This window comes from Chrysemys picta, unplaced genomic scaffold (genome assembly GCF_011386835.1).
Source record: "Chrysemys picta bellii isolate R12L10 unplaced genomic scaffold, ASM1138683v2 scaf312, whole genome shotgun sequence".
NCBI lineage: Eukaryota > Metazoa > Chordata > Testudines > Emydidae > Chrysemys > Chrysemys picta.
This window is the reverse complement of record NW_027053019.1, coordinates 30,001-37,500: the sequence shown is the minus strand read 5'-3', so window position 1 is coordinate 37,500 and position 7,500 is coordinate 30,001. Positions and strand designations below refer to the sequence as shown.

Below are 7,500 nucleotides of genomic sequence, written 5' to 3'. Positions count from 1 at the left end.
CCGGACGGCCCCGCGGTTGGGGTGCCGGCCCGCTAAGGGCCCTTCCCGTCGCGAACGTCAGCGCCACATCGATCGGCGGGCGCGAGAGGAGCGGGCCCCCCCTCCCTCCGGGGGGCGCCGACACTCGGAGCTCGGCTCCCGGCCGCTGCGGGGCCCGTGAGCTAAGAGCCGGGCAAAGCGGGCCGTCTCGGCGGAGGGCCGGGTGCTGGCCTCCGCCCTCAAACGGGCCCGCTCCCCCCCTCCCACGCCGGGCAGGGTCGGGTACAATACTCGGATTGATCCCCTAGGCTGAGCTCCGGTTCTCACAGGCTCTGAAAAACCTGTCCTCAGAAATCTCCTCACACAATCCTCGAAAGGCAGGTCGAAAAAGCCAAAGCCCCGCCTTCGGCGGTACGAAACTGGAACTGGGCGCCACCTCGTGGTTCCCTCGGTCGGCCGAGACGGCGTGGGGCGACCCCTTCCGGACATCCGCGAGACGACCGGCCGTCAGGTCAACCCATTCGCTCCAAAGGGGTTGACCTGGTGGCCGAGAGGGGACTTTGAAAATTTTTCGGACTTGGAAAACTTTTTTTTTTTTTTTCTTCCCCCAGCCCGCTTCCTCCGGGTTGACCCGGTGGCCGAGCGTCTCGCCGTCCCCGGACGCGGCGAGGGACTGCCTCCCGGCCGTCAGGATCGGGCCCACGGAAGTCTGATTTTAAAAAAAATTGGCCGACGCCACCGCGGAGGGCTACCCGGGCACCCCGGGCCCCGGAGCCGGAAAAGGGAAAAAAAGGATCGGGCCCACTAGAGACATGGACCCGGCCGCCAAGCAGGCCGCCCTGGGCTGACCCTCCCCGGCCGCAGCGAGGGACTGCCTCCCGGCCGACAGGATCGGGCCCCTGGAAGTCTGGGGGTGGGGGGGGGGGAAATCGCCCCACGCCCCCGAGGAGGGCTGCCCGGGCGGGCCTGGCCCCGGAGCTCGGAAAAAAAAAAAGGATCGGGCCCACTAGAGACATGGACCAGGCCGCCCTGGGCTCACCTTCCCCGGCCGCAGCGAGGGACTGCCTCCCGGTCGACTGGATCGGGCCCCTGGAAGTCTGGAAAAAGAAGAATGGAACCTGACGCCTCCGAGGAGGGGGCGCCCAGGGAAGGAGGGAGATCCGGGTTGACCTGCTGACCGGACGGGAAAGAGGCCACCGGGCGTCCCCCCCCTTAAAACCTAGGGGTTGACCTGGTGGCCGGAAAGCGAACCGGCCAGCAGGTGAACCCTTTCGATTCCACGGGTTGACCTGGTGCCCGGGAAGCGAACCGGCCAGCAGGTGAACCCGTTCGATTCCACGGGTTGACCTGGTGCCCGGGAAGCGAACCGGCCAGCAGGTGAACCCGTTCGATTCCACGGGTTGACCTGGTGCCCGGGAAGCGAACCGGCCAGCAGGTGAACCCGTTCGATTCCACGGGTTGACCTGGTGCCCGGGAGGGGACTCTGAAAATTTTTCAGCCCTTTCGACTCGGGGTTGACCTGGTGGCCGAGAGGGGACTCGCACGGCAGGCAAGCCGCCCTGGGCTCACCCTCCCCGGCCGCAGCGAGGGACTGCCACCCGGCCGACTGGATCGGGCCCCTGGAAGTCTGGAAAAAAGAATGGAACCTGACGCCTCCGAGGAGGGGGCGCCCAGGGAAGGAGGGAGATCCGGGTTGACCTGCTGACCGGACGGGAAAGAGGCCACCGGGCGTCCCCCCCCTTAAAACCTAGGGGTTGACCTGGTGGCCGGAAAGCGAACCGGCCAGCAGGTGAACCCGTTCGATTCCACGGGTTGACCTGGTGCCCGGGAAGCGAACCGGCCAGCAGGTGAACCCGTTCGATTCCACGGGTTGACCTGGTGCCCGGGAAGCGAACCGGCCAGCAGGTGAACCCGTTCGATTCCACGGGTTGACCTGGTGCCCGGGAGGGGACTCTGAAAATTTTTCAGCCCTTTCGACTCGGGGTTGACCTGGTGGCCGAGAGGGGACTCGCACGGCAGGCAAGCCGCCCTGGGCTCACCCTCCCCGGCCGCAGCGAGGGACTGCCTCCCGGTCGACTGGATCGGGCCCCTGGAAGTCTGGAAAAAAGAATGGAACCTGACGCCTCCGAGGAGGGGGCGCCCAGGGAAGGAGGGAGATCCGGGTTGACCTGCTGACCGGACGGGAAAGAGGCCACCGGGCGTCCCCCCCCCCTTAAAACCTAGGGGTTGACCTGGTGGCCGGAAAGCGAACCGGCCAGCAGGTGAACCCGTTCGATTCCACGGGTTGACCTGGTGCCCGGGAAGCGAACCGGCCAGCAGGTGAACCCGTTCGATTCCACGGGTTGACCTGGTGCCCGGGAAGCGAACCGGCCAGCAGGTGAACCCGTTCGATTCCACGGGTTGACCTGGTGCCCGGGAAGCGAACCGGCCAGCAGGTGAACCCGTTCGATTCCACGGGTTGACCTGGTGCCCGGGAGGGGACTCTGAAAATTTTTCAGCCCTTTCGACTCGGGGTTGACCTGGTGGCCGAGAGGGGACTCGCACGGCAGGCAAGCCGCCCTGGGCTCACCCTCCCCGGCCGCAGCGAGGGACTGCCACCCGGCCGACTGGATCGGGCCCCTGGAAGTCTGGAAAAAAGAATGGAACCTGACGCCTCCGAGGAGGGGGCACCCAGGGAAGGAGGGAGATCCGGGTTGACCTGCTGACCGGACGGGAAAGAGGCCACCGGGCGTCCCCCCCCCCTTAAAACCTAGGGGTTGACCTGGTGGCCGGAAAGCGAACCGGCCAGCCGGTGAACCCGTCCGATTCCACGGGTTGACCTGGTGGCCGGGAAGCGAACCGGCCAGCAGGTGAACCCGTTCGATTCCACGGGTTGACCTGGTGCCCGGGAGGGGACTCTGAAAATTTTTCAGCCCTTTCGACTCGGGGTTGACCTGGTGGCCGAGAGGGGACTCGCACGGCAGGCAAGCCGCCCTGGGCTCACCCTCCCCGGCCGCAGCGAGGGACTGCCACCCGGCCGACTGGATCGGGCCCCTGGAAGTCTGGAAAAAAGAATGGAACCTGACGCCTCCGAGGAGGGGGCGCCCAGGGAAGGAGGGAGATCCGGGTTGACCTGGTGACCGGACGGGAAAGAGGCCACCGGGCGTCCCCCCCTTAAAACCTAGGGGTTGACCTGGTGGCCGGAAAGCGAACCGGCCAGCCGGTGAACCCGTCCGATTCCACGGGTTGACCTGGTGGCCGGGAAGCGAACCGGCCAGCAGGTGAACCCGTTCGATTCCACGGGTTGACCTGGTGCCCGGGAGGGGACTCTGAAAATTTTTCAGCCCTTTCGACTCGCGGTTGACCTGGTGGCCGAGAGGGGACTCGCACGGCAGGCAAGCCGCCCTGGGCTGACCCTCCCCGGCCGCAGCGAGGGACTGCCTCCCGGCCGACAGGATCGGGCCCCTGGAAGTCTGGGGGGGGGGGGGGAATCGCCCCACGCCTCCGAGGAGGGCTGCCCGGGCGGGCCTGGCCCCGGAGCTCGAAAAAAAAAAAAAGGATCGGGCCCACTAGAGACATGGACCAGGCCGCCCTGGGCTCACCCTCCCCGGCCGCAGCGAGGGACTGCCTCCCGGCCGACTGGATCGGGCCCCTGGAAGTCTGGGGGGGGGGGGAAATGGAACCTGACGCCTCCGAGGAGGGGACGCCCAGGGAAGGAGGGAGATCCGGGTTGACCTGGTGACCGGACGGGAAAGAGGCCACCGGGCGTGCCCCCGTTAAAACCCCTAGGGGTTGACCTGGTGGCCGGAAAGCAAACCGGCCACTGGGTAGGCCGGTCGGCAACCTAGGGGTTGACCTGGTGGCCGGGAAGCGAACCGGCCAGCAGGTGAACCCGTCCGATTCCACGGGTTGACCTGGTGCCCGGGAGGGGACTCTGAAAATTTTTCAGCCCTTTCGACTCGGGGTTGACCTGGTGGCCGAGAGGGGCCTCGCACGGCAGGCAAGCCGCCCTGGGCTCACCCTCCCCGGCCGCAGCGAGGGACTGCCCCTCCCCACCCCCCGGCTGACAGGATCGGGCGCACTGGAAGTCCGGGACAGTATTTTCCCCGACGCCGGGGAGGGCGGGCGGAGGGGCTCTGGCGGCCAGCCCGGGCCCCGGAGCTCGAAAAGGAAAAAAGGACCGGGCCCGCGAGAGACGGGGGCCCTGCCGCAGGGGGGGGGGCAGTCCGACCGGGGCTCACCGTGCGGCAGGCCCGGGCGTCGGCAGGGGAAAGCGGGCGAGGAGGCGCGGGGCCGGGTGCCTACGGCCATACCGGACCGAACGCCCCCGATCCCGTCCGATCTCGGAAGGTAAACCGTCCCGGGCCTGGCTAGTACTTGGATGGGTGACCGCCTGGGAATCCCAGGTGCCGTAGGCAGCTTTTCCCGGTCCGAGTCAGCTCTCTCTCCTTTTCTGGGGGGGAAGGAGAGGGGGGGACGGGCCGGAAAGCCCCTCGTCGCTCCTGCCGAGTCGGAGGTCGCGGCCGCAGGTCACGGGTCTGGGCGCCTGGGGTCCGGCTCCCCACCCACCCGGCTTCCTCCGCGGAGGACCCCCCCCGGGGCCACCGAAGCCGCTGGGGGAGACGCCGGGCATGGGGCGGACTGGCCCGGACCCTCCCGGCCGCCGGCCCGCAGGTCCGCCCCGAATCCCCCCCCGCGGCCACCCAGGCCAGGCCTGGCCAGGCGGGACGGACGGCGGGTGTCCAGCGCCCAGCGGCTTCCTCCAGCGGGGACCCACGGACCCCAAAGCCGCAGGGGGAGGCCCCGGGCCTGGGACGGACTCGCTCGGACCCCCTGCGCCCGGCCGCCGGCCCGCGGGACCGCCCCGAATCCCCCCGCGGCCACCCAGGCCAGGCCTGGCCAGGCGGGACGGACGGCGGGTGTCCAGCGCCCAGCGGCTTCCTCCAGCGGGGACCCACGGACCCCAAAGCCGCAGGGGGAGACCCCAGGCCCGGGACCGACTCGCTCGGACCCCCCGCCTCCCCTGCGCCCGGCCGCCGGCCCGCGGGACCGCCCCGAATCCCCCCGCGGCCACCCAGGCCAGGCCTGGCCAGGCGGGACGGACGGCGGGTGTCCAGCTCCCAGTGGCTTCCGCCAGCGGGGACCCACGGACCCCAAAGCCGCAGGGGGAGGCCCCGGGCCCGGGACGGACTCGCTCGGACCCCCCGCCTCCCCTGCGCCCGGCCCCCGGCCCGCGGGACCGCCCCGAATCCCCCCGCGGCCATCCAGGCCAGGCCTGGCCTGGCGGGCCGGTGTGCAGCTCCCCCGGGCTTCCTCCCCCGACGACCCGCGCCCCCCTGAGCCGCAGGCGGAGACCCCGGCCCCGGGGCGGACCGGCCCGGGCTCGCCCGAGCCCCCTGCGCCCGGCCCGCAGGACCGCCCCCCCGAATCCCCCGGGAGAGGCCCGGCCTGCACGCCACTGACGACCCGCGGCCCCCAAAGTCGCAGGAGGCGCCCCCCCCCCCCCGGTTAGCCCCGTCTCGCTCCGCGCCCCCCGCCCCTCGCTGCCGGGACCGGGCGCCGCCCCAGAGTCAGCCGCAGCCGGCCGGCCTGAGAGCTGCCCTCCTGTGGACGACGGTGAGTTTACCTTGATACTAACCGGCCGTCAGCCAGGTCAACCCCATTGCTAGACTGGGGTGGACCTGGTGGCCGAGTGGGGACTTGGAACATTTGACAGCTGCTTCCCGGGGCTTGACCGGTTGTCCTGAACGCCCCCCACCCCCACCCCCAGCCCCCGGCTCCTGCTCCCCTCTCCCCAGCCTCGGTGCTCCGCTCCCTGCCTCGGAGGCTGCCTCTCTGCGGCGCCTGCATCGCCTCCGAGGACGCGCACCCTCCGGAGGCTGGACGTAAACCCACCACTGCCGCCGACCCGGCTCTCCGAGGGACGACTGTGAGGCCCCCCACCCCACCCCACCCCCGGACCGCCCTGGGGACGACTGCTAAGCCTCCCCCACCGGACCGCCCGGGGGAAGACTGCGACGCCTCCCGCCAGGCCCCCACCCAGCCTGGGGGAAGACTGCTAAGCCTCCCCCCCACACACACACACACACACTGTCGGGGGATGACGATTAAGCCTCTCCCGGACTGCCCGGGGGAAGACTATTAAGCCTCCCCTGGAACCACTATTAAGCCTGCCCCCGGAGTCCTCGGGGGATGACTGCTAAGCCTCCCCCACCGGACCACCCGGGGCAAGACTGCTAAGCCTCCCTCCCACACACACACACACTGTCAGGGGAGGACTATTAAGCTTTCCCGCTGGAGCGCCCGGGGCGGACGACTGTTAAGCCTGCCCCCGGAGTCCTCGGGGGAGGACTATTAAGCTTTCCCCCCTGGAGCGCCCGGGGGGGGGGGGGGGGGGACGACTATTAAGCCTGGCCCCCGGAGTCCTCGGGGGACGACTATTAAGCCTCCCCCGGACCTGCTCCCTCTCGACTATTAAGCCCCCCCTCTGCGGTCCTCAGCACCACTGCCGCGCTGCCCTGGGAGTGGGGTGACATCCGGTCCGGAAAGCAAACCGGCCACCAGGTCAACCCGTCGAATCCAATGGGTTGACCTGGTGGCCGGAAAGCAAACCGGTCGCCAGGTCAACCCGTCGAATCCAATGGGTTGACCTGGTGGCCGGAAAGCAAACCGGCCGCCAGGTCAACCCAGTAGATTCAGCGGGTTGACCTGGTGGCCGAACGGGGACTTTGAAAATTTGACAGCCGCTTCCCGGGGGTTGACCTGTTGTCCCGGTGGGGACTTTGAACATTTGACAGCCGCCTCCCAGGGCTTGACCTGTTGTCCCGGTGGGGACTTTGAACATTTGACAGCCGCCTCCCAGGGCTTGACCTGTTGTCCCGGGGGGGACTTTGAACATTTTACAGCCGCTTCCCGGGGCTTGACCTGGTGGCCGAGTGGGGACTTTGAACATTTGACAGCCGCTTCCCGGGGGTTGACCTGTTGTCCTGAACGCCCCCCACCTCCCCCCCCCCGGCTCCTGCTCCCCACTCCCCAGCCTCGGTGCTCCGCTCCCTGCCTCGGAGGCTGCCTCTCTGCGGCGGCTGCATCGCGTCCGAGGACGCTCACCCTCCGGAGGCTGGATGTAAAGCCTGACACCCGCCACCGCCGCCGACACGGCTCTCGGAGGGACGACTCTGAGGCCTCCCCCCACCCCCGGACCGCCCTGGGGACGACTGCTAAGCCTCCCCCCCGCCCACACCCACACCCACACTGTCGGGGGATGACTCTTAAGCCTCTCCCGGACTGCCTGGGGAACGACTATTAAGCCTGCCCCCCCCGGAGCACTCGGGGGACGACTATTAAGCCTCCCGCGGACTGCCCGGGGGATGACTATTAAGCCTCCCCTGGAAGGACTATTAAGCCTCCCCCGGACTGGCCGGGGGACGCCTATTAAGCCTATCCTCGGGGGAGGACTATTAAGCTTTTCCCCCTGGAGCGCCCGGGGGGACGACGATTAAGCCTGGCCCCCGGAGTACCCGGGGGACGACTATTAAGCCTCCC

The 7,500-nt window shown here is 69.2% G+C and overlaps 1 non-coding gene across 1 annotated transcript; it reads left to right on the top strand.

Moving 5' to 3' along the window:
- The first annotated feature begins 4,257 nt into the window (after positions 1-4,257).
- On the top strand, positions 4,258-4,376 carry LOC135978566 (5S ribosomal RNA). Its single transcript, XR_010595964.1, has one exon. It is a non-coding gene; the product is annotated as a 5S ribosomal RNA (ribosomal RNA).
- Positions 4,377-7,500: the final 3,124 nt, after the last annotated feature.